Here is a 27,688-nt window from a genome sequence, read left to right on the forward strand (position 1 = left end):
AACATCTTTTGGTTTTGACCAATGTACAATTTCAGAATCGCAATTTGGGTCTAAATTCCTTAAATCTCTCTTTTTGCAGGCCGAATTGTGGGCATTGGTTTTGGTTTGCCAATCCATGATTTGGGTCTTGTTGGGTGTAAACAGGCTCAGCTTTCCAATGGTGCATGGACCTCCGGTTAGAGGAGAGGGGATGCCTGCCCACGCTCTGTCACCACAAATGAGGAAAACCCCTTTAGGGAGGGCACAGGGCTTATTATCGGGGGTGGACAACATCTCCATGTGGGAAATTTTCTTACACCAAATTTTTGCTGTGTAGTTTTCTTTAACCTGTTTGACTTTCTGATGCTAATTTACCTGGCCTTTCGGTTTAAACATAAACTGAACACAATAGAATGCTTTTGCAGAACCGAGGAGCTCGGATTCTTGGGGTTCCTTTTCTGTTATTGTCTGTCTATAAACTAATTTTGACCAAGAGGTTAACGGATTATATACTGGAAAAATGGGGGTTACCAATGTTGCTGGAAATTCACTATATTTAGATGGGATCCCCACAAGGCAAGTAGACATTGGGTCAGACACAGAGGAGGCGGACAGGCAAATGTGATCTTGGTTGAGGACTCTGGCAAGGGTGGTCCATACGTTTGCCTGAGGCTGAGAAATGATCCACAGCTGACTTGGATGGACGGCTGACAACAGGGCCAGCAGAAGGATGGGCCTCATTCTGATGGTATGGGGGCTGAGTTCAGATCAAGGGGAAACACTGAAAAAACTGAAGATAAAAAAATGTTAGGAATAAGGTTCAGTTAGTAGCAACTTTAAAGAGTCTGACGATGCTTCCTCCTCCAGCAGACACCGGCTACCTGTGCCGTGGCTTTATCTTTTGTCACTCTCGGAATGTAGGGTCTTACCCACTTGGAGGGGATCCATGTCAAGCCTGAGGGAGTGGTTACGCACGCATATCCCCTACCCCAGTCCACGAGCTCATAGGGCCCCTCCATTTTCCAAATCTCAGGGTCTTTTATGAGGACAGGTGGCTGGGATTTCAGGTTGTGCTGACTGTTCTCTTTAAAGTGCCTTATGAAGGGTGGTTTAAGGTTTTCATAGGTACAGTTTAAAAACTTCAGCATGAACAACGCTTTGGACAGCTGGACTTGAGGGGATTCCACCTTCATAGCCTCTTGTTGTTGGTGTAGAAGCTTTTTTAGGCTCTGGTGGGCCCACTCCATCACAGCTTGGCCTGTTGGGGAATAGGGAATGCCTGTCTTATGTTCTATTCCCCATTGCTGCAGGAAGCTCCAAAGCTCTTTGGACTTGTACGCTGGGCCATTGTCTATTTTGACGACCTTAGGGATTCCTAATGTGGAGAAGGCTTGCATGAGATGTTTTTTTACTTCAGAGACCTTCTCTCTTGTGTGGGCAGAAGTGTAGACGGCACCAGAAAAAGTATCCACGGAAACATGGACATATTTAAATTTGCCAAATGATGTGATGTGGGTTACATCTGTCTGCCACACCTCTCAGCTCTGCAAACCCCTAGGGTTTGCCCCTGTACTTAGGGAGGGTAGTGAAGGGTGTTGACAAGAAGGGCTAGCGGCTATGATGGCTTGGGCTTGTTTGCGCATCAGGTGGAATTGCTGAACCAAGCCGGGTGCATTTTGATGGAAAACCTGGTGACTGATCTTTGCTTGTTGGAATACTTCTGGGAGCGGGGCCATCTTGGCTGGTGCCAGAAGGGCATCAGCCCTACGGTTACCTTCTGGAATGAACCTCGGCAGGTCTGTGTGTGACCTGACATGCATCACATAAAAGGGTTGTTCCCGGTGGGAGATTATCTTTACTAATTTTGAGAGCAATTCATACAAAGGAATGTTGGAGACTTCTTGCCACACAACATTCTCTGCTCTGGACACTACACCTGCCACATAAGCTGAATCAGTAACTAAATTAAAAGGCTCGTAGAACCACTCAAAGGCTCTGACGATGGCGGCCAACTCAGCAATTTGGGGTGATCGCTCCACCTTGGCAATATCTGCCTCCCACTGCTGAGTTTGAGGATCTTTCCAAGTCACCACTGAGTTGTGCGACACTCCAGACGTGTCAGTGAAAACTGTCAGTGCCTTTAGAGGCGTCCTGCTCTGAATACTTGTCAATGATAAAGAAAACTGAATGTCCAAAATAAAAATTTTGTGGGCTGGTTGCTGGATCGAAATTTGGCCTGTGTAGCTGCCTGGCGCAAATTGCAGGGCTTCATTCTCTTGAAGCAATGGTTCTTACATTACTTTAGTTAGTTGGCCCAATTTCAAATCTAAGGAGATGTGGATGCAGTCCAAGTCACACCCTGCCAATTCCCTGATCCGAATCCTTGTTTTCCGGATCAGTTCTGCCATCAGGTCCTGTGGCCTTGTCATCCTTTTGGACCTGTTGTGACTGAGGAAGACCCATTCTATGATTAAAAGTGGGTCCTTCTTGTCCTGGTCGCTTTTCCCTGCCTGGGCAGTTTCCCACTGGAAGGTCACCCCACGGAGGTGTGGCAATTTACCCAAGATGATGAACTTGAAGGGCAGGCCCTGCTGGCACCTGTGGGCCTGCCTGGCAGACATTGTCTCCTGAACTTCCTCCAGTGCAGTTCTCGCCTCCTGGGTGAGGGTCCTAGGTGAACTAAGGTCCTCTCCCCCTTTCAACAAATTGAAAAGAGGGGCTAGGTCTTCGGTGGAAATGCCTAGCCAAGGTCTTACCCAGTTTAAAGACCCACACAGTTGATGGAGATCTGCTAAGGTTCTGATGTTGTTCTTGATAGCTAATTTTTGCGGCACAATGGTCCGCTTTCCAATTTCGAGACCCAGGTACTTCCAAGGTGGCATCTTTTCTTCCTGGAGCTTGAACCCTGCAGCAACCAATGCACTGATTGTCCGGTCAAGTGTGTGAGTAAGCATGTCATCGGTTGGGGCACGCACCAGGATGTCATCCATGTAGTGCAGGATGATGGAATCTCCTACAGCTTCACGGACTGGGGACAGCAAGGAAGAGACATACCGCTGGCAAATCACAGGACTCACTTTGAGACCTTGTGGGAGTACTTTCCAGTGGTATCTCTTCATTGTACTACAAAGTAGAAAAAACACACTACAACAGTGTATGTATATGCAACACGTTATTTATTTTAAGGGTTAATCCTCTGTTAACATGTGTCCTTTTTCGTGCTTATGCTGCCCAGGAAAAGGTACCCGGACGTCCAGAAATCTTTGTTTCTATTGTCTCATATTGTCCTAATTCAAATTGTCCAATGTCGCTGCTGGCCATTTGTCTCAGTGCAGGGAAGGCTTGTGACCCTCAATATGAGTGTTTAGCAAGCTTCGTTTATTGCAAAGAGCATCAAACTTTTATACACAACAAGTAATAAGCTCATGCATATTCTGTAAGTTAGCAGTCTATTGGTTATATATAGATATCAGCTTCTTCATTCCAAAGGAGTTACATTTGCTTTTTCTCATGTTTCTAGTCTCTCAAATACAGCACTTGTTATGGTAACACAGCTATGCTCAAGGACAGTGTCCTTGCAGGTGCAGAACTTAGATTAGCTGGGTTCTTGTCACGTAGCTATTTCTCTACAGTCCAAAATTTTTATTACTCTAATTATATTGCTATTTTTATTACCATTTTATTACTATTAAACTATTAAAATTTTAAAAACAAGTGATTGGCATTTTTCACACATACAATATCACATGTGTTATTGATTATGTGCATTATCTGATTAATTCCCAAGTGCATGGTTTTGCTCTGAGGTTTCCTCATGCTCATAACCGAGACACACCTGTGTCTGGAAACATATAGGAACAATTAATCAAAGACATTTTTGTCATCACCATAGTGTGATGTCCCTATTAACCTTCTTCAGCTTTTTCCTGCTTCAGGACAAGAAAGACCTTCAGTGATGTTGTCCTGGTTTGGCATGTGTTATAAATGATCAAATTGTGAGCCAAACTTATCATAAATTTCAAAAATATTTATTAATCTATCTGCGTGACCCAATTTCTGTCTCTGAGACCACCACAGCCAGAGAGACAGCGTTGAGCCCGGGATCGGCACTGGGTGAACCTGGACCCGACCCTTAGAGTGTCAGAGTCTCCCCCATTCACGAATGCTGCTTCTTGCAACCAGGTTTTATACAGTTTATTGTGCCAGAGGCAAAGATGTCCAAATTGCCTTTGTAACTCTTCACATGCATCACTGTTCCTTTCAATGTGCAGAGCTGGACAAAAGCTGGTTCCAGGTGTGTAGTCAGCATCAATGGGCTCCTAGGAAGCCATGTATTCAGATGTATCAGGTTGGCTCCGCTGACTATCTTGAGGGATGCAATCGGCAAGGTGATAATCGCTCTTGGGTGGCTCCCAACGACTCGGGATACGGTGATCATCGCCCTGGAAGCTTCTATTCTTACATTAAGGTGTCTTATCTTAACTTGTGTCCGGGAATTTGTTGTAATCTGAATAGACAGCTGCTCCCAGCCGGGATGGTCAGAGACATAGTTTGGATTTTACAATATTTTATACCATACATTAATAGCATGGATTATCCCTACCATATATTACAGAATGGGAGGAAATTCAGGGAAGTGATGCAAAGCTTTTTGTGTAACTGACAGTCTGTGGAAGCACTGAGAAGCTGGACACACCTCTGTGAAACACACATGTTAAAAATGGAAAACCCTGGGAACTCCCTCTTTCCTTTCCGGTCGGTGAGGAGGTGGCGGGCCCTGGGCCCGGTCCTGGCCAGGCTGGAGGGTCCTGGGGCGGGCTGGGGCCCTTCCCCCTCCCTGGGCTGCCCACTGGCCACCCCCCCCCCCCGCCCCCTCCCCCCCATTGGCTCCGGGTCTGGCCAGGACAGGCTCCAGCAGCTGCTGAGCAGGAAAGTGGGGGAGGCTGTAGAACCCGGGCGGGAGCAGGTCTGACTGCGGCTGTGAAGATCTTATTATCAAATCCCCTTCCCCAAGCACGGCTGAGACCAGAGACCTCTGCAGACCGTGCAAAAAACCAAAGACCAACCATGAGGCCGATCCTGACACAGCCCAGCCGCAGCTCTGGGCCACAAGTTACTGGCGGGTCAGTGTCCTGGTTCAGGAGAGGCCTCCCAAAGGGGCTCCTCTAGGAAAGCAGATTCAATCAGCCCCTCCCCCCAACTGGTCCGGGAGAAAATACCTCCTTGGAGAAAAGTGGAAAAAAACTGTTTATTAAACAATAAACCCTAAGCAATATTAGACAATAAAACCCCTTGCTGCTCCAAAAGAAATTACAAACTCAGAAAGTGCACTCCCCAGGTTGCAGTTCAGCTCACTCAGTCTCTTATCAGTCCCTCTGGTGCTGGAAATGACGTGGCCCAGTGGGCCACAGATGTGAGCTGCTGGTGTTCCCCTGGGTGTTCAGTCCAGGGCAGGTTTAAACAGGTCAAAGAAAAGGGAAAAAAACCCCACAGTCCAGGGAACTTCTTTGCCTCAGCTAGCTCAACTAACTAAAAGCAAAGGAGAGCTCTGTCTCGCTGTCTGTCCATCCGCAGACAATATGGTCCAGGAGCAGGAATGTGTAGGAGTGAGTGCAGTTTATGAAAACAAACTGTGCGCTTCTTCTCTCCCCCGTTCACTCTCTGGAACAAGTCTTAAAGGTGCAAAACTTATTATTCAGCATAAACAGAACAAGATGATTTGGGATAAAAGCATCATATAGTCAACCTAAGACAGTCAGGTAGGCCTCCAGTGTGATGTTAACTTTTTCAGTGCTTCAATCCTCCCTCGAGTGAGAGAAAGGAACAAGATGCAAGCATGTAAAGGAACAGCATGAAGACATTGAAGTCAGTAAGGAAGAAGTCAAGTCCCAGATGGGAGGGGGAGGAGATGCCTTGTTTTTGGAGCTGAGATCCTCTTGTAAGCTTTGGAGAAAAGACTTTTTCTTTATAACACATGAAACTATGGGGAGATGAAAGTGTTCAAATTGATATCAAGGAAAAGCCTCCATGCTAAGATAAGCAGATGTTGAAATAGCTGTGAACCCATGAAAAGTTTGAACAGAGGAAGAGAGAAGAGTAGTCCTGTGCTTCTAGGAGAAGAAGAGGATCTCTGTTCCCAGGGATGAAGATGATTTTAGAAATAGATAATGAGAACTTTTGCCTTTGAACAGCTCATCTTTAAAACAATACTCCATAAGTCGACATGGCCCATCGACAAGCTGTGGGAAGGCTTGTGGAAATGGGAAGGATTTCACAATGGCAGGGTTCCCTGGATTGCTGCTACTCATGACGAAATTGAGAGCCACGAGAGAACTGTTTTTTCTTCCTGTGGAGAAGTCTCCATAACCTTAACAAGAGGGACTTCTCTCCCTCAGTGAACTGAAGAAAGACTATTTTAGAAGTGGTAAACTGACTGAAAATCTTGGGTGTGGTTTCTTTACATTGTCAGTGGGAAAGACAAGGTTGTGGGGGGAGAAGTGTTCTAGAGGGTTTGTTTTGATTCTTACTACTTTTTTTCTCCTTCTAGTTACTTTTAATAAAATCTTCTTTACACCCTTTTAAAGTTTTGAGCCTGCTTTGCCTTGCTCCTAATCCTATCTCATAGCAGGAAGTGAGTGTATTGGTGATTGGCCAGCACTGAACCTGCCACATTCTTTGGTGCGTTGTCCAGGAAAATCTCAAAATTAGGGAAATCTTAAATTGGCAAACCAAAACCACTACAGATGTAAAGATCAACATTTCCAGCTAATGGACCTTCTCCTGAGATTCAGCTGTTTGGACTTTAAAACAATGGTCACTCATTGTGTTTTCCTAAGAGACATTAGACATTGTTATTTGGTTTTCTCATACTGTAAACCCTGTATCAATGATATGATAGAGATTTCTATTCTACAGGTAGAGAATTTCTCTGACTATCCTAAGCTACCATCTGATTGACAACCAGCAAATTGCTAAGGAAACCTCTTGAGCTGTGTTTGTTCTCCTTCCTGCAAAGGGCCCTGCAGAGGACTACAAATGCTGGCTTCTTCTTTAAACACAAAAGGGGGACCTGTGGTGGCAGCTCCCTGGTCCGAGTGAGAGAAGCTAGATAAGCTTTCCCGTGAGTCAGCCTGGGAAGCTTTAGGGAGCTGGAGAGAAAGAATTCTAAACAATCTACACCTGGTGTTTTGTAATAAGCTGTTTTGCCCATAAGGTTGTTTACCAAAGGGTGGTTTCTTTTCTTAATTAGCCAATGGTGATGGTGTTTTAATTAAAGGACCAATCAGGTCAGGTCCACCTGTAGCAAACTAGGGTATAAAAAGCAATGGGTTTCTTAATAAAGTGAATTAGCCTTCTGTGAATGCCTTGGGAGTTTATGTCATTTATTGCCTGGTCTTGACCCGTTACACCAACACAGGGTGGTGGTAGCAGTCCAATTAAATGGTGGCTGCAATCCTCTTGAAGTGATAAATGGGGTTTTCTTGAAATGGTGATCTTGTTGAAGGGTCTGGTCTTCCTCTGAAGGTCCAGTAGTATTTATGTAGCTCTTGTCCTCTGGGAATCCAGTAGATACGGCTGCCCTTAGTGTTTCAAACCTCAGATTATATCCAGGTAGGAAAGCTTGGTTCCTCCCACTGGGTGGAGCATCTCACAATGGGATGATGTAATTGTAAGAGTCACGCAGTGAGACTTGATGGCCCATTAACAGAAGATATTCCCCTGGAGGGAGTTATCAGGGATGGGGCATGGAAGAGATAAAGAACACTGCCTCACTTGGTTTTAACAGCTTATGGAGATGGTAATAGAATACATACTTTTGGTTACCTTACACTGTAACCTAAGACACCCTATTAAATGGTCTTTCTCTCAACCCATGAGTTTTCTCACTTTTACCCTTCCAAATTGCTCCATTATCCTACTGGTGGTGGAGTGAACAAGCGGCTATAAGGGGCAGGGCTGCTGGCTGGGGTTAAACCACAACACCTGGTTAGTCCTGGAATTGGAAAGAAATCACTGACACTCTTTGTGTTGGGGCATTACAGCTTGTGATTCATGGCCCCACTCCAGCAGCTGACACCAAGACCCTCACTCACTTTACTTACCCTGGCTCCCCAATGTGATGGTGGTCACAAGGGTTGCAGGTGAAGAGAGAGACGAGAATGTTGGCCTCATGTTCAGAAGGCTGGATTTGTTCATTTATGATATATATACTACATTATAACTATACTAAAAAGAATAGAAGGAAAAGTTCTCAGAAGGCTAGCTAAGCTAAGAATAGAAAAGAATGAATAAAAAAGGTCTGTGTCTCAGCAGAGAGCGAGAGCCAGCTCTGCCGTGAGTGGTCAGTAAATCCAAACATCCACAGGAGACCAATCACGGATCCACCTGTTGCATTCCACAGCAGCAGATAACCATTGTTTACATTTGTTGCTGAAGCTTCTCAGCTTCAGCAGGAAAAATCCTAATGAAAGGATTTTAATGAAAAGATGTCTGTGACATCACCTTTTTAATTTAGTTTAATTAAAAAGAAAAGTGCTTGTAATTTTCTCTGCTGTGCACATGCAGAGGAAAGAACAAACACTTGACAGGTTATCTGTTGCCAATCAAAACCTCACTCAAGTGCTGGTGGGGAATGAACAGGGAATTTCTTCACCTGCAGAACATAAAATTGTATCATATCACTAAAACAATCTTACAATATAAGAAAATGCAAAAACAATGCAAAGAAAGTCCAAGTCCAAACAGCTGAGTTTCAGGAAAAAGTCCATGGACTGAAGATGTTCCTCTTTGCCATCTCTTAAAGTCCTTTTTGGTTCTGCAACAGGCTTGCTGCAGAAGAGTCCATCAATAGTCCATTGACAGTCACAAAACAATTTCAAACAATTTTGAGACAACTTCTGAAATGTCCTGGCCACAGCCCTTTTGAACAACTTGGGCTGAAGCTAATTTTTGGCCCTTCAATGATTCAGAGCTGCTGCCAGCTATTTCAACTCTTTTTATTTAATTTAATTTTTTTTTTCTTCGATCGAAAAGAGCAGCAGCAGCAGAGCAGCCCAAGACCCAAGAGAGGCCCTGGGGGGCCCCGGCCCACAGAAAGGCGGCCCAGGGCCAGAAGGGGAAAGCAAAACCCCCAAAGCCATCAGGAGGCCGGGAGGTGGCCCTGGCCCAGGGACCCGAGCCAAACAGTCCAGACCCAACCTGCCAGTCAGGCTCTGCATTCCCATAGCCTGGCACCACCCTGCCAGCACAATGGCAGAACGGGTAACCAAACACTTCCTTTCCACAAAATCACCAAGGCATGCCAGCAGCAGGGAAATAGAAGACATCCTAAGAACCCTCATCTTGGGTCTAGGAATGTTCATTCTCCACAGCAAGCAAGCCATGATCGCTTCCCGCTGTGCCCTCTGCCTCTGCAATGCAAATGAAGAAGATGTCTCCCATCTGCCTCACGGAACTACCCCCTCCGGGCTGGGGACCAAAGGCAGAACTTTCGGGACCCACCTGCCCCTTGCCGCTGGGGCGCGTGAGGGGCAGCAGAGATGGCAACCTCCAAGGGGCAATCCCCGACCAAACACCCCCCCAACCCGTCGAGAACACTGATTTTGAACACAGGCAGACGGGCTGCACCCACAGCCAGCTGGCGAGCCACGCCTCCTCCACGGGAAGAGAGGCCACCCGCCGGGGCTGCTGCTGCAAGGGCAAACGGCTCGGGATGGTCCAAGCTCGAACATGCCGCCGGTTCCAGGGCAGCCTCTGACGCAGACACGGAGGACAAAGTCCCCGACGGCAGCAGAACTGCCGGGGCAGCCGGTGGAGGCAGCAGGGTTGGAGAGAATGCGTCCCCCGCTGAGCGGGAAGCAGCAGCAGCGTTGTCGTCGCCTAACAACAGCAGCTCAGCAGCGGGAAACAGTGTTTCTGAGCTCGCAGGTGGGGAAGCTGCGCCCACAGGCTCTGCTGGGGGGACCGCCACGGGAGAGGCCGCACGAGGAAGTGCCCGCACCGGCGGGGCGGGTTGAGGCGGTGCTCGCAGTGCTCGCGGGGCTGGCCGGGGCGGTGCTCATGGCGCCGGCTGGGGTGACACCGCCCACTCTTCATTCCACGGAGAGAGAGAGGGGAAGAGAAAGACCGCTCCATCTGAGCATGCTCTGAAGACACAGAGAAAAAACTTTTTCGGGTCCCGGCAAAATTTTTCCCCCCCGCCCAGATGCAGGGGGGCTGGGAAGCAGCAGATTGTCCCCCTCCAAAGGGTCTTCTCCCGCGGGAGTCGGGGGAAATGGGGCGAGCCCGTTGCAGTTAGCAATCCAGGGAAAAACAGCTGCTCTCCGCTTCAAGACTGGAAAGAGCATTCTAAATGCTGGATAAATCCGGAGGTATCCAAACCCACGGTCCAAAACTAATTGAAAAATGGAGTCCATGCACTCCCATACGAACACATCCGGGGCATACAGCACATTCGTAAAGAACCCAAAAAGCTTTGCCCATTGAAAAAACTAATAGAAATCTGTCTCCAACAGGAGAATTCTGTCCTCTTCACCCCATTTTTGCCAGAGGGCAATAAGTTTCTCCTCTGAAGGGGAGAATGGAACCTCTTCCTCTATGGGGGAAGTCCTCCACATCCGCAGCCACAAACTACCAAGAGCCGCATTTTCAGGAAGGGAAAAGCCAACAGTACCTGACATAGTCCAGCATGCTCTGGCCATCTGCATGGTGCTGCTAGGCTCTCCGAACATCTTCCTGGAGGCTTTTCAGACGGTTCTCTTTGTGGTCAGCCTTGCTGTGAACTCTGTCCAAATTAGGATCTTCAGTTCTTCAGCTCCTGGCTAGAATCCACTTCTGTGGTCACTTGTGAAGCAACCATCAATGCCACACATTCGGGGTTTACCCAGTGCAGCACATGCTCCTCTGGAGGTCTCACCAAGTGATGATTTGCTCTTCACATGAGGGGTCACCAATTGATCATTTGTCCTCCTCAGTCACTCGGGGTTCAGCAATTGTGACGGTGGTCACAAGGGTTGCAGGTGAAGAGAGAAACGAGAATGCTGACCTCATGTTCAGAAGGCTGGATTTATTATTTTATTATATATATTCTACATTATAACTATACTAAAAAGAATAGAAGGAAAAGTTCCCAGAAGGCTAGCTAAGCTAAGAATAGAAAAGAATGAATAAAAAAGGTCTGTGTCTCAGCAGAGAGCGAGAGCCAGCTCTGCCGTGAGTGGTCAGTAAATCCAAACATCCACAGGAGACCAGTCACAGATCCACCTGTTGCATTCCACAGCAGAAGATAACCATTGTTTACACTTTGTTGCTGAAACTTCTCAGCTTCAGCAGGAAAAATCCTAACAAAAGGATTTTAATGAAAAGATGTCTCTGACATCCCCAATACACACTGGACTTGTTCCAGTGGCTGGAATTGAGATCCTCATCTGCTCTCGTTGCCAGTACCATCACCCCCCTTCTGAGTTCAATTGCTGGCCCTGAATGCACTTGCACCAGTCTCCCCTCCTCCAGTATCTGGAATCCCAGACACACACTCCTAAGTTCCAAGGATACACAGACCTAAGACCCATGGCCCCTCAAAATCCTAATTCTGAGAGTTCCATCCACTCCAGTTGCTAAACCTAAGACTCCCACTCATTTCAGCTGCTGACACCACAGGCCATGGGGTGCCTACACCCCTGGTCTGACTCCATTTGCTGGCACCAAACTCACTCATGTCCATCTCACCAGTAGCTAGCACTTAGTCCTTGCAGCACAATACATGCAAGGTAGACAGAGAGATAGCTAAGAAAGGACTTAATAAGAAAATAATACAGACTGGTGATCAGACACAGGGCTTTTCAGACAAGTGCACTGACCAACAATGGTTTACATGTGACTGGCCCTCTTATATCCCTTCCTCTCTATTTCTCCCCTTTGTTCTTTTCCTAACCCTTTCCCTTAAACATTCTTTAATAAGTTGTGCATAGTCCCACAAGACCCTCTAAAAATATCCCATCAATCAGTGATTGAAAACTTCTTTTGGTCTTTGGTGTGGTCTCTGTTATCCCTTTTCTATCAGATTTGTTTCTGTGTGATCTTTACCTCTTTCCCCTTTAATTATCATCTGGTTAGCATTGAAAAGGTCCTTGTTTGGGTAACCTTAATAAAACAGATGTTCTTATGTTCCACATAGCCTTACACACATCTCCTCATTTCAAAAAACAAACATCTAATGGTGGATAAGCATAATCTTACTAAGAGAAAGTTATTGTCCTTTTTAAGATGAGGTGAGACAGAGTGGAAATTTTCCAGAGTAGAAATCCATTTTGATTTAGGTGAAATGTACATCTTTAAGTCTGTAGCTTGCTGTTTAGTCTGACTGCCTGTTCTTGCAAAAAACCTATGCTCGGTGAAACTGCTTCAGCCAAAGGACAAGAGATAACGGGGGAGGGGGGACAGACAGAGCAGGGTAACCTGACCCAGGAGTTCTTTCTGATGAAGAAGAATTAGCGGTCAATGTCACGAGAAATCAGTAGAATATGTATGAACTTATTGTGAAATTGCATGCATATGTATTTGAGAGGGAGATAAAAAAGGATTGTGAGTTCCCAGAGGTACGCATGTCATGTTAGGGGAATTGTCCCCTACATGCGTCCAGTGCTGTAATAAACATACTGGCTTTACAACTTTCACAAAAGTTGTGGAGTTTGTTTGCTTCCGCAAATCGGGGAAAACCCCTCCTTTTAAAGGCTACTTCTTCCACATGTCAAACTATTTTACTTACTAGGAAGTGATATTTTTGAGTGCAGTATCCTCACAAAATTACATTATGAAAGTTGGAGATTACTGGAAGTTAGGTTATAGCACAGATTCCCTTTTAACCCTACAAGCAACATGTCAGAGACCCACAGAATCAATTCCTACTTATGTATTCAGACTGTAGGACTTGTTTAGATGGCAAAAGAGCTGTTACAACTTAGAAAATACCTCACATCTGAGATATATTGTGCTGAAAAATTATTTTTAAGACTTGGTTTAACCTCCTGGATTTCTTCTAAAAGGAATTCACATCTGTAGTGAAGTACTTCAACTGTTTTGTCAATGTTTTGAGGAGACACCGCTTTTCAAAGAGGTCTGAGAAACTGTTTAAAGTAAACCATGCTGCTTGCATGGATGTATATGACCTGAAATTACTCTTCTCTGACAACCTGTGCTTTTGATGGATGAAAATATAATGCCGGAGATTACTATATTTGATATTTTTAAATCAAACCAAGCCATTTTACCTATAAATGCTTTAGTTTTATATTTTATTACTCTTCTCACCATTCTGGGGTATGTTAAATATTATCATTTGGGTTCTGCTATGGTCTCAACAATTCTGTAATTTCATTAACATCTTCATTAAAAACACTTTGTGTTGGAAGGGACCTTAAAGGTCATCCAGTTTCAATTTCCCTGCTGTGGGCAGGGACACTTTTCACTAGACCAGATTGTTCAAAGCCCCATCCAACCTGGCCTTGAACACTTCCAGGGATGAGACAGACATGACTTCTTTGGGAAACGTGTGACAGTGTCTCACCACCCTCACAGGGAAGAATTTCTTTATAGAATCACACAATCAATTAGATTGAAAAAGACCTCTGAGATCACCGAGTCCAACCTAAGACCTAACACCACCTTGTCAACTAGACAATGGCATTAGTGCCACATCCAGTCTTTTCTTAAACACCTCCAGGGACAATGACTCCACTGATGCCTTGGAGACGCTACCTAGAACAGAGACTAGACAGTTAGAAAATAAAGTCAGTATTTATTGAAAGGCCTTCAAAGGGTACACCTTGGGTGGTACAGGAGCCTCGCAGAAGCTACACCCAAGATGAACAATAGTCACCAATTTTTCAGACATATAAGTTTGGTCTATTTCTATATCAGAGGTTAATTGTTCAATTACAGCTTCAGCTAATGAAGTCACATTCATTTGATTCACTTTTGTTTATACTTTTTGGGCCTGAGGCTGAGATGACCTTGGCTCCCATCTGGGAAAGGATTGTTTTGTCTGACCAAAATATGAAGAGAACTTAATAACACTCTATATGAAGTTCAGAGTTATACACTAAGGCAGTACAGGGTCTGAAAAATATAAAAGCTAAAACTTAAGGCATCATTCCCCCCCTTCAGAGGCTTGACAAGGCCTCTACCTTGTTGAGTCTCTATTCTAAATGGCTACTAATAATATGTATTTAATAACAGCAAATATCTAACAACAGTAGTGTTTTGCAGTCAGCTATCATGCAAAGAAGAATTATTATAACTATTATGAACAGTTTTTTAGGCACAGAAGAAGAATCATTTAAATCATGTTCTTGTCCGCATCAGTCTGTTTTTACATTTGTTTCAGGAGCAGAAGCCTTCTTAACTCTGGTGTTTTGCAGAGATAGCCAAAAACTCCACAACTCTGTGAAAGTTGTAAAGCCGGTATGTTTATTATTACAGCACTGGACGCATGTGGAGATCACTCTCCTTAAAAGACATGCGTACCTCTGGGAACTTCAGGTCTCTTTTTATCTCCCTCTCAAATACATAAGCATACAATTTCACAATAGGTTCATACATATTCATTTTTACTAATTTTGCGTGACATTTGCCGCTAGTTCTCCTTTATCACAAAGAATTCCTAGGTCAGGTTGACCGGCTCTCACAGCAGTCTCTCTGTCTCTCTCTCTCACCCTCTGTCTCCCCTTCCCTTATCTCTGTCCTTCATTGAATCAGTATCCCTGAGCCTAGGCCTTGCAGTCAGGCTAAATAGCTATGTTTTCTTAACCACCGACTCAAAGATGTACATTTCACCTAAATCAAAATGAATTTCTACTCTGGAGAGTTTCTACTACGTCTCATTTCCCCACTTTTGTAGAAAATAAGTAAATTCTTTTTACTTAATGCAAACCCCTATGACAAGAAGTGCCTCTTCATGCTTTACCATGTATGTTTGATAAGGAGGTTAGCACAGCTACTCGGTGTAGTATTCTCCAATTGCAAATTAGCAATAAAAAGGATAACCCAAAACTTATTCCAACTAACGTTAATAAAACTACAATGGGATGAAACAAGTTATTAAAGATCCCATTTGCAGTTGGTGACCACTCAAAGATCACATCCCATCAGTGATGATCCGCATTTTGTTTTATTCTCTGTAGAATTCTGGTTATTTCTTGTGTATCATGTTGGACAGTAATTAAGGTTTTCTTTCTGCTTTCTTGGATTTCTTTCAAGATCTCCAGTAGGTCTTGGTGCTTAATTAATTGTTTGTCCAATGTAAGGTCCATCCCAATAGGGGTAGGTGATAGTTTGTGATACACTGTATAATTGGTTTTAATCAGCTGGTGGGATGTCACGGGGGCCAAGTACAAGAAATCACACCCAATAATCTTAACAAAATTACAAATACAATAAGTAGAATGACTTCTGCTAGACATAATAACATCATTGCTATCAATTTTTACAGCAGCGCAGGCAGTTCTCAGGCACACACAATCTTTCCAGTATATACGAGCACAGTTTTCTGGTCAGTGACTGGATGAATTTCAAAGTGGCAAATACTCTTTTCAGTGTCTAAACACACATTTTGGGCATTAACATTATTGCTTTCACAAATGAATCCCATCTGTTCTCTAGTAATGCAGGCTTCTAAGTATACTGTTTGCCACTTTTCATTCACCTTCCATGCCCACACCCTATGTTCTAAAGGGTAGAGTACTGTTTTTACATGGATTAATCCTAGTGCTGTTTTGCGGAGAAAAGAAGAAACTCCACAACTTCATAAAAGTTGTAAAGTGGTATGTATGTTTTTTATTGCAGCAATGGGCGCATGCGGAGATTTCTCTCCCAAAAAGACATGCGTACCTCTGAGGACTTCAGATCTCCTTTTATCTCCCCTTCCAAATACATATGCATACAGTTTCACAATAGGTTCATACATATTCATTCCATGTGACATTTATCACCAGTTCCACCTTATCAAAAAGAATTCCTAGGTCAGGGCAGACTGGCCTTGTAACCGTTTCTGTTTGGTTTTTTTTCTGTTTCCTCACTATCTCTGTCCTGCAGTTTTTCCCTTCAGCTTTGGCCTTACAGACTTTTCACCTCTCCTAGACACTTCACCTAATTCAAAATGGATTTTTACTCTGAGGGATTTTTCACTCTGTCTCATTCCCCCCTTTCCTAGGAAATAAGTAAATTCTTTTACTTAATGCAAACCCTTATGACAATAAGTGTCTCTTAATGCTTTACCATGTACGTTTGATAAAGAGGTTAATACAGCTATTCGTTGTAGTATTCTCCAGTTCCAAATTAGCAATATAATAGATAATCCTAAGCTTATCCGAACTAATATTAACAAAACTACAATGGGATGACACAACTTATTAAAGATTCCATTTGCAGTCGGTGACCACCCAAAGATCACATCCCAACAGTGATGATCCACATTTTGTTGAATTCTTTGTAGAACTCCGGTTATTCCTTTTGTATCATGTTGGACAGTAATTAAGGTTTTCTTTCCACTTTCTTGGATTTCCTTCAAGATCTTCAGTAGCTCTTGGTGCTTAATTAATTGTTTTACTAATGTAAGGGTCATCCCAATAGGGGTAGGTGATAGTCTGTGATACATTGTATAATTGGTTTTAATCAGCTGGTGGGATGTCACTGGTGCCGAGTACGAAAAATCACTCCCGATAATCTTAACAAAATTACAAATACAGAGATTAGAATGATTTAGACTAAGCAGAATAACATCATTGCTATCAATTTTTACAGCAGCACAGGCAGTTCTCAGGCATACACACCCTTTTCCAGTATATACGAGCACAGTTTTCTGGTCAGTGACTGGATGAATTTCAAAGTGTCAAATACTCTGTTCAGTGTCTAGACACACATCTTGGGCATTAATAGTATTGCTTTCACAAATTAATCCCATCGGTTCTCTAGTAATGCAGGTTACAACACTAATTTCATCTGGTCTCTCATAAGCCGTCTCATTTATCATCCGGCACCCTACCTTGATTTCTTCTCCTCTGATCCCTTGAAGTGTCCAAAGTTCCCGTTCCTGCCATTCCTCCTCCTCATATACCTGATCCCCGTGAATTACTACAGTGGATAGGTTTAAATATTTTATCTCAGAAGGTTCTCCCATGGATCCAGTATACTGATTAAACGCCTGGGACCAAGGCCATTCAGCATTGCATTGGATAGAGGTACTCTACTTCTAAAACTTCAGTTATAACTACATATACAACAATTCTGTGAACCCAAGTATGAACTACTCCTGACCGCAATATACTCACTTTGCCCAAGTAAGTTTTAGTCTCAGTTCATTGTCTCTTGGTGTCAGGGGGCTTCTCAAGGGGCTTCTGGGCCTTTTTCACCCGAGAGTGATGGATCCAGGCATTCTGCTCCTTGATTTTGATTGCAGTGAAGGTGGAGAGAAACACTTGGAACGATCCCTCCCACTGTGGTTCCAAAGTCTTTTCTGTAAGAGACTTAACATATACATAATCTCCAGGTTGTATGTTATGTACTGGTCCATCTAACTCCCGTCTCCGAGCTCCAGCCACATGTTTCTCAATTTCTCTGAGCTGTTTGCTTAAGGCCACCATGTAGGTGGCTAGTGTTACCTCTCCAATGTGGGTGGACACTCCCTTTTGTATTCCATATGGTCTTCCATAGAGTATTTCAAAAGGGCTCAACTTTTCTTTAGCTCGAGGTCCAGTTCGAATTCACAATAGTACTAGTGGAAGGGCTTGGGGCCAGGGTAAATTAACTTCTTGACCCAGTCTTATGATTTGCTGCTCAATCAAATGATTCATTTTCTCCACCTGGCCGCTTGATTAGGGGCGGTTTGGGGTGTGAAGTTCCCAGTCTATGTCCAGGTGGCTAGTAATCTGTTGCACTATTTTGGAAATGAAATGTGATCCTCTATCCGAGGATCTTGTGGCTGGAACTCCGAAGCGTGGTATTATTTCTTGTAATAACACCCTGGTCACTTCTCTAGCTTTGACAGTTCTGGTGGGGAATGCTTCTGGCCACCCTGAAAATGTATCTGTCAACACCAGCAAATACCGATACCCTCCTTTCCTTGGGAGTTCTGAAAAGTCAATTTGCCACTGCTGTCCAGGCCCATGGCCTCTCCCAGTCTGATCAAGTTTCGGTCTGGGGGTATTTTTGGGGTTAGTCTGGAGGCAAAGATCGCACTGTCGGGTCACTTGAGTAATAGTGGCATATAAATCCCTAGCAACGATTGTTTCAATCAGGTATGTGTATAGGGCATCTATTCCCCAGTGCGTTTTCTGGTGTTCTTCCTTTACTATTGACCACAATAAATGGGAAGGGATTACCAGCTTCTTTTCAATGGTAGCCCACCCTTCTTGGTTATACGTCCCTTTTTGATCTTCAATTAGTTTTCTATCTGTCTTGTTATATTCTGGCTTACCTTCAAGGGAAACTTGTCCATCTGGAATAAGGACTCCTTTAGTAGTTACTTCACCTTTTGTGGCTTCTTTTGCCTCTCTATTCGGCAGGTCGTTTCCTTCTTCCAATTCTGAGCTCACTCTTTGGTGTGCCTTAATGTGCATAATTGCTACCTTTTTAGGGAGCTGAACTGCTTCCAGCAGCTGGATTATCTCTTGTGCATGTTTGATGTTCTTTCCCCGTGAGGTCAGCAGTCCCCTCTCTTTCCAGATGGCCCCATGTGCATGTACGACTCCGAATGCATACCTCGAGTCTGTGTAGATGTTTATTCCCTTTCCTTTTGCCATTTCCAAGGCACGGGTCAGGGCAATGATCTCAGCCTTCTGCACAGAGGTCCCTGTTGGTAAGGGTCCGGATTCTATTACCTCTCTGCAGGTGATCACTGCATACCCAGCATGTCGCTTCCCATTGGCAATGTAGCTGCTCCCATCAGTGAACCAGATCTCTGCATCATCCAAAGGAGTGTCCTTTTAGTCTGGGTGGCTGGAGTAGGTAGCTTCAATGGTCTCCAGGCAATCATGGTGTACTGCTTCTCCTTGATTTCCACTGAAAAAGGAAGTTGGATTGACAATATTAGTCACCACTATCTCTATCATGATGGCCTGTTTGGTGGTTGAACCCAAAATGCGATTTCTGGGATGCTGTGGTCACTACCATCGGGCCACCAATGGATGCTCAGATTTTAGGACTGGCATTTGGTACCACCACTGAGGATTAGATCCGCCTCTGAGAAAACACAGGGGTTAAAAACCAGAGCTGCGCCCCTGGCAAGCTCTCTTTGGACTTCCGTCGGGAAAGGCTTTGGATCTCTCCCCCTGTCCCAGCTGCCGGCTGGGCGGGGAGAAGGGAAAAGCCACGCGGCCATGAGGTAGGCCCAGCCCAAAGATGGAAGGGTGGAGGAGTACCAAGAGACATCGGGCAGCCCCCCCCCCCCCCACCCGCCAAGGGAAGACAGAGAGAGGGAGAGCCGGTGTCTGAATTTGATAGTGGCGCCGGCCCAGGAGGAGAAGGGGGGGGAGTGCCCGGCAGGGCAGCGTGGGAGTTCCGGAGCTCTGGTACAGGCAGAGACTGAAATTTTTAATCCTTTTCTTGCATGATTGAGACCTTACAAATGCTGATCCTCCTGGAGCTGAATGAGAAGAGAGATAAGAGATGAGATAAGAGGGGATGGACCATGAGGGAAGTGCAGAAGACTCTTGAGTGGCTGGAGAGATGACGGAGTGGCCTTTTGGCTGGACTTTTCTTGTGTGGACATAGACGGAACCATTATTTTTCCTGTGACACAGAGACTGCATTTAGGGGGAGGCAGTGCCTCAGAACCAGGAGGGTTCAGTGTGGGGACCCCTCGGCCCCAGGGGGTAAAAAATGGGTGGGACAGATGTCCCGAAGGAGAGACTGCGCCTTTTTTTTTGAGTGAGACAAGGCATCCTTGAAAGACAGCCCTAGAAGCAGCTCTGGTCCATGCACAGTGGTGAGAGCACTGGGCATGGAAGGAAGATGTCACGATGGCAAAGGACTTTCCGGGCGGTGCTAAATGACATGGAAGCACACAAGGTTTCAACGTGTTTCCAGGGGAAGCCTATGGTGCAAGAAGGACTCCTTGCCTCCTGATGAACTGAAGACTGAGTATTCTAAAGGGTGGTGCCAGACTGAGAGTTGGTGATTTGGGGGAATATATTGCATTGGGAAATTTGGTGGGGGGGAGGAGGAAAGTGCTTTTGTAAGGTTTTCATTTTTTCCCTTATGGTTTTTTTTCCTTGTTCTTTTCTTGTAGTTTAGTTAATAAAGTTTTCTTTATTTCTAAGCAGGAGCCTGTTTTGCTTATTCCTGGTCACATCTCACAGCAGACACCAGGGAGAGGGTATTCTCATGGGGGCACTGGCATTGTGCCAGGCCCAAACCATGACAAAAACCTCTGTGGTGAAAGCCAGTGGCCAGTGGCTGCCCTTTACTTCCAGTACTGTGGACACTGTGTGGGACACTAGCACAGTCATTTTTGTCCCAGGGTAAACTTGCGTGCCTCTTGAATATTCAGCACGACTGCTGCTACAGCTCTGAGGCAACCTGGCCATACTTTGGCTGTTGCATCTAGTTGCTTAGAGAAGTAAGCAACTGCCCTTCAGTATGGACCCAAGTCCTCAGCCAGTATTCCCAGGGCAATTCCCTGTCTTTCATGGGAAAATAGGAAGAATGGTTTACTTACATCTGGAAGTCCCAAAGCTGGAGCTGACATGAAAGCATTCTTTAGCTGGTGAAAGGCCCATGTGGCTTCTTTTGTCCACTGGAGATCTCTGTTTCCATCGGCAATAAGAGCATAGAGGGGTCTGACAAGCAGTCCATAATTATAAACCCATAGCCAGCACCACCCTGCCATGCCTAAGAAGGTTCGGTGTTCTTTTATTGTCTGGGGTTTTGGGGTTTGGCATATGGCTTCCTTGCAAGCCTGCCCTAAAGTCCGTTGCCCAGCACTCACCTCGTACCTCAGGTAGATAACTTTCTGTTTCACTACCTGTGCCTTTTTCTTTGATACTCTGTATTCTTGGAGTCCTAGGAAATTCAAAAGGCTTACCGTCCAGGTCACACATGCTTCCCTCGTCCGAGTGGCCACTAGAAGATCATCCACATAACGCAAAAGCCTTCCTTCTTCCTTTGGAGCTTCCCAGGACTCCAGATCCTTTGCAAGTTGCTCCCCAAACAGAGTGGGGGAATTTTTGAAGCCCTGAGGCAATCTGGACCATGTGAGCTGGGTTTTGCGCCCACTTTTAGGGCTTTCCCATTTGAATGCAAAAATTTTCTGGCTGGCTTCGTGGATGGGGAGGCAAAAGAAGGCATCTTTTAGATCTAAAACAGTAAACCAGATTAGCTCAGGTGTTAGACAAGTTAATAAAGTATATGGATTGGCTACCTCCAGATAGAAATCTTCTGTTATTGTATTGACAGTCCTCAAATCCTGCACTATCTGGTATGACCCATCAGATTTCCGAACAGGTAAAATAGGAGTACTGAAATCAGATTGGCATTCTTTCAGTAACCCTAACCGCAGAAAATTTTCTATTATTCGGCTGATTCCTTCCCTATCCTCGTTCTTTAAGGGGTAGTGCTTGATTCTCACGGGTTGCCTTCCTTCCTTGAGCTTAATTACTATGGGGGGGGCATTTTTCGCCCTCCCTGGTACATCAGAGGCCCATATCCCGGGAAATACTTGTCCTAGTATTTCTTCATCAATTTCTTCCTTAATTTCAATAGCTGATAAGGTTAAACTTAATAACTCTATGTACTTTTGATCATTCACCTCCAGAGTAACTTCCCCATTTTTTAATGTAATGGTTGCTTGTAATTGCTCTTATAAATCTCTGCCTAAAAGTGCCTTTGGTGAATTGGGCATGTACAAGAATTTATGAATACCCCATTGTTTTCCCAATTTGTACCTCAAAGGTTTGCAAAAATATGCCCTTTCAGACTGGCCAGTTGCCCCCTGCGCTACAACATAATCATTTTCCACAGGTACTAAATCTTTATTTAAAACTGAATATGTAGCTCCCATATCAACCATGAATTCCACCCTTTTCCATTCTTCCCCCAGCCTCATTGTTATAGCCAGTGGATCTGCTGGGGCAGAATCCCCCGGTCCTCCTCAGTTGTTTTGTACGTGCGCAGCCATTTGTTGGTCACGCCGTCTCCGTTCTGGGCATTGATCTTTCCAGAGACCAATTCTTTTGCAGATTGCACACTGGTTCTTGCCCAGCTGAGGTGGTCCTTGTCCAGGTGGTCCCTGGTTGTATTTTCTTTGCCTTTCCTCCTGTACCACTGCCACCAACTTTTTCATTACTTGTTTATATCCTTCTTCCCTGTTTCTAAATACCCTCCAGGCTTCCTCTAGCAAGACTTCAAGATTCCTCCCATCCAGTCTCCAAATTTTCTGAAGTTTACGTCTAATATCTCCAGCAGACTGTCCCAAAAATGAATTAACTAGCTGATTCATCCCTAACTCAGACTCCGGATCCAATGACGAATGACGACGCATGGTATCCCTTAAACGCTCTAGAAACTCAGATGGAGTCTCAGAAGGCCCCTGCTTAAGGGAATATAAGGTAGACAAATTTATGGTTTTTGGAATAGCTCTTTCCACCCCTGTTGCTATCTACTCTTGATACTCTGCGAATTTCTTTACCTCTGCTGACACATTAGGATCCCATTCTGGGTCTTGGAGGAGGAAATATTCTTTTACATCTAGCTGTGTGGCCTTGCAGTAATCCTCTGCCAAAGTCCCTGCTGTCTTTAAGATCAGCTGTTTTTCTGTTTCAGTGAAAGCATCCAGTAGTAACTGGATGTCAGCTCAATCTGGGTTGTGTTGTTTGATAACATATCGTAGACGTTTGGCAGTGAGTATCGGATCAACACGAGAATTCCTAGCAATCCTTTCCCATGCCTCTAAATCAAGAGTGTTAAATGGCACTTTAATCATTAATCTCCCTCCTTCTGGTCCCACTGCCTCTCGCAGAGGGGCCTGCAAGACTACTTGCCTCCTAGTTCTAGATGCAACTGGACTACCACGGGTGAGGTGGGTTCTAGTGGATGTGCCTTCCCAGTCTGAGTCCTCCACCTTGTTGGGGAAGTTCCCTTCATTCTCATCCTCAGTTTCCGCCTCAACCTCCCTCCTTCTAGGAGGAGCTTTCATCCACTAAAATGTATCTCGTTCTTGCTCCTTAGCATGATAAACCTTGTCTAATATCATACACCGTTGTCCTATACTACATGCTGAACAACAACGTTAGATTTGCCCTCTCTTTGCCTTGTTTTCCTTTTCAAGGGCCAAGACCAGTGGGTCAGATGGAGCTCTGAGTCCACAGTCCCTTTGCCATTCTTGGTGATTTCTTAAAACAAAAAACATATCAGCATACGAGACCTCATCCCATTTACCTTCCCGTCTTAAAAACAACCATTAACTGCAGCAAGGTATTATAATCTAGGGTTCCAGTGGGCGGCCACTTCGCTCCATCCTCTAACCTGTATAATGGCCACCAGCGTGTGCAATATTGGATTAGATCCTTTTTATTCTCAGAGCCCCCCTTACTGGTGGCTTCCTTCCAGTGGGCCAAGATGCACCCCAAGGGGCTAGCCCAAAGAACTTCTTTGCTCTGGTTAGTTCCTATTATCTCCTTCTCCTTGCCCTATCTCGCTTCCACCCAAACCTCTTTTCACAGACCTTCACAGTCATTTCCCATTCTTCCTCCCACACACTCCATGTGGCAGGTATCAGATGTGATTTCCCACACACAAGCTTTAAGATCTTAGGTTCTGAATCAGCTTGATCAGAAACCTTTAATCTGCACTCGGGGCATGTGCCCTGACACTTATTAGAACAGCAATACCAGCGTTTCTCACAAACTCCGCACTGCAATAATACCTACGCTGCGTGCCAGCCTCTTGATGCACCAAAGGCGACCCGAAATTTCCACAGAGGCAGGCTCTTCCGTTTATTAAAGGGGAACTCTAAATCCTCTACGGCAGGCTGTTCCCAGTCCAGACATACTATAGTACCAGCTGAAGTCCGGTAGAGCCTCTCTAAATAAACTCGTTTGTCTCCTCTATCTATCCAATAATTCACAGGATTCACAAACTCCCAGGGGTCGAGTCCAAACCACTGGGGCAGAGGAACCCCTTGGGTTCGTCTAGCCACGGTGAAAGCGTGCACAATTTACACCACAATTTACCACCTTTACTCAATGAACATCCTCACCCATGCTTTTGCTCTATTTTTCTCTGCCAGGCACTCCCTGCCCCCACAGACTGCCCCGGCCGGTGCTCACTCGGCCCTTCCAGTCACGGGTAGGAAACCTCCCCCCCCCCCCCCCCCCCGCACTGTAGAGCACTGTAGATCTACTCTCTTTTATACATCCTACACTTACACACTTGCACGATTACAAACACAGTGCTCTGACCACACAATGCATTAACCATACAGCGACACAGTGTCAGGACACCACACACACACACGCACAAACAAAAACACACACGGATTCAGCGGTTCTGCCCTATCAGAACAATGAACCCCTCAATACACACATACACGGGTCCACCCAACCCACTCCCAGGGTCGCTAGCGGTTCTGCCCTATCAAAACAATTAACCCCGTCTCTAATACAGCTGCTCCATCAGCTATACCCAGACGTCTCTGAGTGATTTCCACCCTAGCTCTCTTTTCCTCCGGGGGCCCCTCAGTACATACCGAATTCTCCTCCGCAGGCTCGCAGGTCCTTGTCTGTCCTCGCAGGAGGCAAGTCGAGACGAGTGGAGCCTCCTCCAGGAAAATCCTGGGGTGCACCAAGGAGTCAGTCTATTCCCCCCTGCCCCAGCAGGGACAGAGACGGAGATGGAAGGTATCTCTTCTCCTGGATGGCTCGCCAGAATGTTTTGCGGAGAAAAGAAGAAACTCCACAACTTCATAAAAGTTGTAAAGTGGTATGTATGTTTTTTATTGCAGCGCTGGACGCATGCGGAGATTTCTCTCCCAAAAAGACATGCGTACCTCTGAGGACTTCAGATCTCCTTTTATCTCCCCTTCCAAATACATATGCATACAGTTTCACAATAGGTTCATACATATTCATTCCGTGTGACATTTATCACCAGTTCCACCTTATCAAAAAGAATTCCTAGGTCAGGGCAGACTGGCCTTGTAACCGTTTCTGTTTGGTTTTTTTTCTGTTTCCTCACTATCTCTGTCCTGCAGTTTTTCCCTTCAGCTTTGGCCTTACAGACTTTTCACCTCTCCTAGACACTTCACCTAATTCAAAATGGATTTTTACTCTGGGGGATTTTTCACTCTGTCTCAGTGCAATGATGGGATGGATAACATAAAAAGTGGCATTACGTATGGTAAGCACAAAGACAGTGGCCACATTAGAAGCAGGATCATAGGTGAAATTCACCATCGTCCACCAGGATTGAAACTGCCTTTCAAAATCACTTGCATTATCCCACACAATCTTCCGAATTTCAGCTGGAAAAATACCTTCACCCCCTTCCCGTATGATCAGAGCTGCTGTTGCCTGCATCCATAACTGTGCTTGTATACAACTGAAAGCTAAAGACACATTTTCTTGAACTGTACTAACTGCTTCTATTAACTTGTGCTCTTGGTCCACGGCCTTTTCTCATTTTGGCAGTACTTTTGAAATCGGCCACTGGCTAGTTCCTAATGTCAATAGAGATGACTGTAAAGGCTGCTTCAATTCTGCTAGGCCACCTGCTGCAGTGGCCAGCTTATTCATCAGTATTTCTGATTAAATTCCATTTAAAACTCCCAATCTTGTCCTTAATATCTCAGTTAGATCCTTTCTTATTCTGCTTTTGCGGTATACCAGTCTTTGTAGCCACATTGTTCAGCCCTCAAATGATGTTCTTAGGAAAGAGGAGCAGGCTGGTTGGATTTTTTTGAGATGTTAATTTGCATTAGCAACTCAACACATTTGAGAGACCATTCTGGATTGAACAATAGTTGTTGTTCACCCACATTCCTCACTATGTAGGGGCCTATTTCATACACCTCAGGTTCAAGTTTGGGTTGAGTCTGAACTATTTGAGTACCAGTGTGGGTTGTATAAGGTCCTGCTGTTGTAAAAAGTGCAGTGTCTACTTTGAATTTAAATGAAAGTCTGATAGCATCCTGAGCCCAAAGGCAAGTCACTTCTACAGGCTGTATCAAGGTGAAATTACACCAACAGTCTGATTCACTTAGGCTATCACAAACTTCCTGGTGCTGGTATACAGTAGAATTTGAGACACTAATTGCATCTGGTCTCTCATAAGCCGTCCCATTGACCACCTGGCACCCAACTTTGATTTCTTCTCCTCTGATCCCTTGAAGTGCCCACAGTTCCCATTCCTGCCATTCCTTCTCCTCATATACTGGATCCCCATGAATTACTACAGTGGATAGGTTTAAATATTTTATCTCAGAAAGTTCTCCCATGGATCCAGTATACTGATTAAAAGCCTGGGACCAAGGCCATTCAGCATCACTTTGGATAGAGGTACTCTCTAGTTCTAAAACTTCAGTTATAATTACATACAAAACAATTCTGTAAGTGAAAGTATGAACTACTCCTGACTGCAATATACTCATTTTCCCCGAGTAAGTTTTAATCTCAGTTCATTGTCTCCTGGTCTCGCTCTCCAAGGGGCTTCTGGGGCCTTTTTCACCCAAGAGTGATGGATCCAGGCATTCTGCTCCTTGATTTTGATTGCAGTGAAGGTGGAGAGAAACACTTGGAACGATCCCTCCCACTGTGGTTCCAAAGTCTTTTCTGCAAGAGGCTTGACATATACATAATCTCCAGGCTGCATGTTATGTACTGGTCCATCTAACTCCCGGCTCCGAGCTCCAGCCACGTTTCTCAATTTCTCTGAGCTGTTTGCTTAAAGTCACCATGTAGGTGGCCAGTGTTACCTCTCCAATGTGGGTGGACATTCCCTTTTGTATTCCATATGGTCTTCTGCAGAAAGCATGGTTCTCTGGGCTTTATATAAGTCTGACCCGCCTAGTTTGAACCCTTAGCCCACACGAACTGCATAGACGGAGGATAAAAGACCAGAAGCGCTCTTTGCCACGTGGAGACAAGTATCCAGTTTATTAGCATGTGACAGGACACTTCTGTGGCACAGACCACCCAAGTAGCAAAGAGGGCATGGCCCTTACCTGCTGTGGTTTTATACCCAGGGGAAAGGGGGCGGGGAATGAGGACTGTGGCCAATGAGATGTCATTAGGGTGGGACGAGGGGAGGGGCCACCTGTGGGACAGACCACCAAGGAAAGGGGGGTATGGGGACAAACCATGTGATGGAAAAAGGGGAATAAATCAGGGTAAAAACACCAACTAAATAAGCTATTTTGTGCACTACAACACCTCCATCTTTTCTGTTAACTAAAATTAGAAGGAAATGCGTTGGACTGTTTCTGCTGCCGATTATGAACTTGTCCACCACTCATGGTTTGCAGGCCTGCCAATTTGCTTTAGTTCCACAAACTCTGAGCGGGTGACTTCAGCAGTACTGGGACCAACCCATTGATAGCCTTTAAAAGTGTGCGATGTAGAATCCCAAATGCTAACATGACTAGGAAAAAAGCAACAAAAAACAGGAAAATTGTCCTAATAATAGAGGTCCACTACCCAGAGAGTCCCCAGTCCTTGAACAGTCT

This window comes from Melozone crissalis, unplaced genomic scaffold (genome assembly GCF_028551555.1).
Source record: "Melozone crissalis strain CALT ecotype California unplaced genomic scaffold, PUWL_Pcris_2 ptg000035l_1, whole genome shotgun sequence".
NCBI classification, from domain to species: domain Eukaryota; kingdom Metazoa; phylum Chordata; class Aves; order Passeriformes; family Passerellidae; genus Melozone; species Melozone crissalis.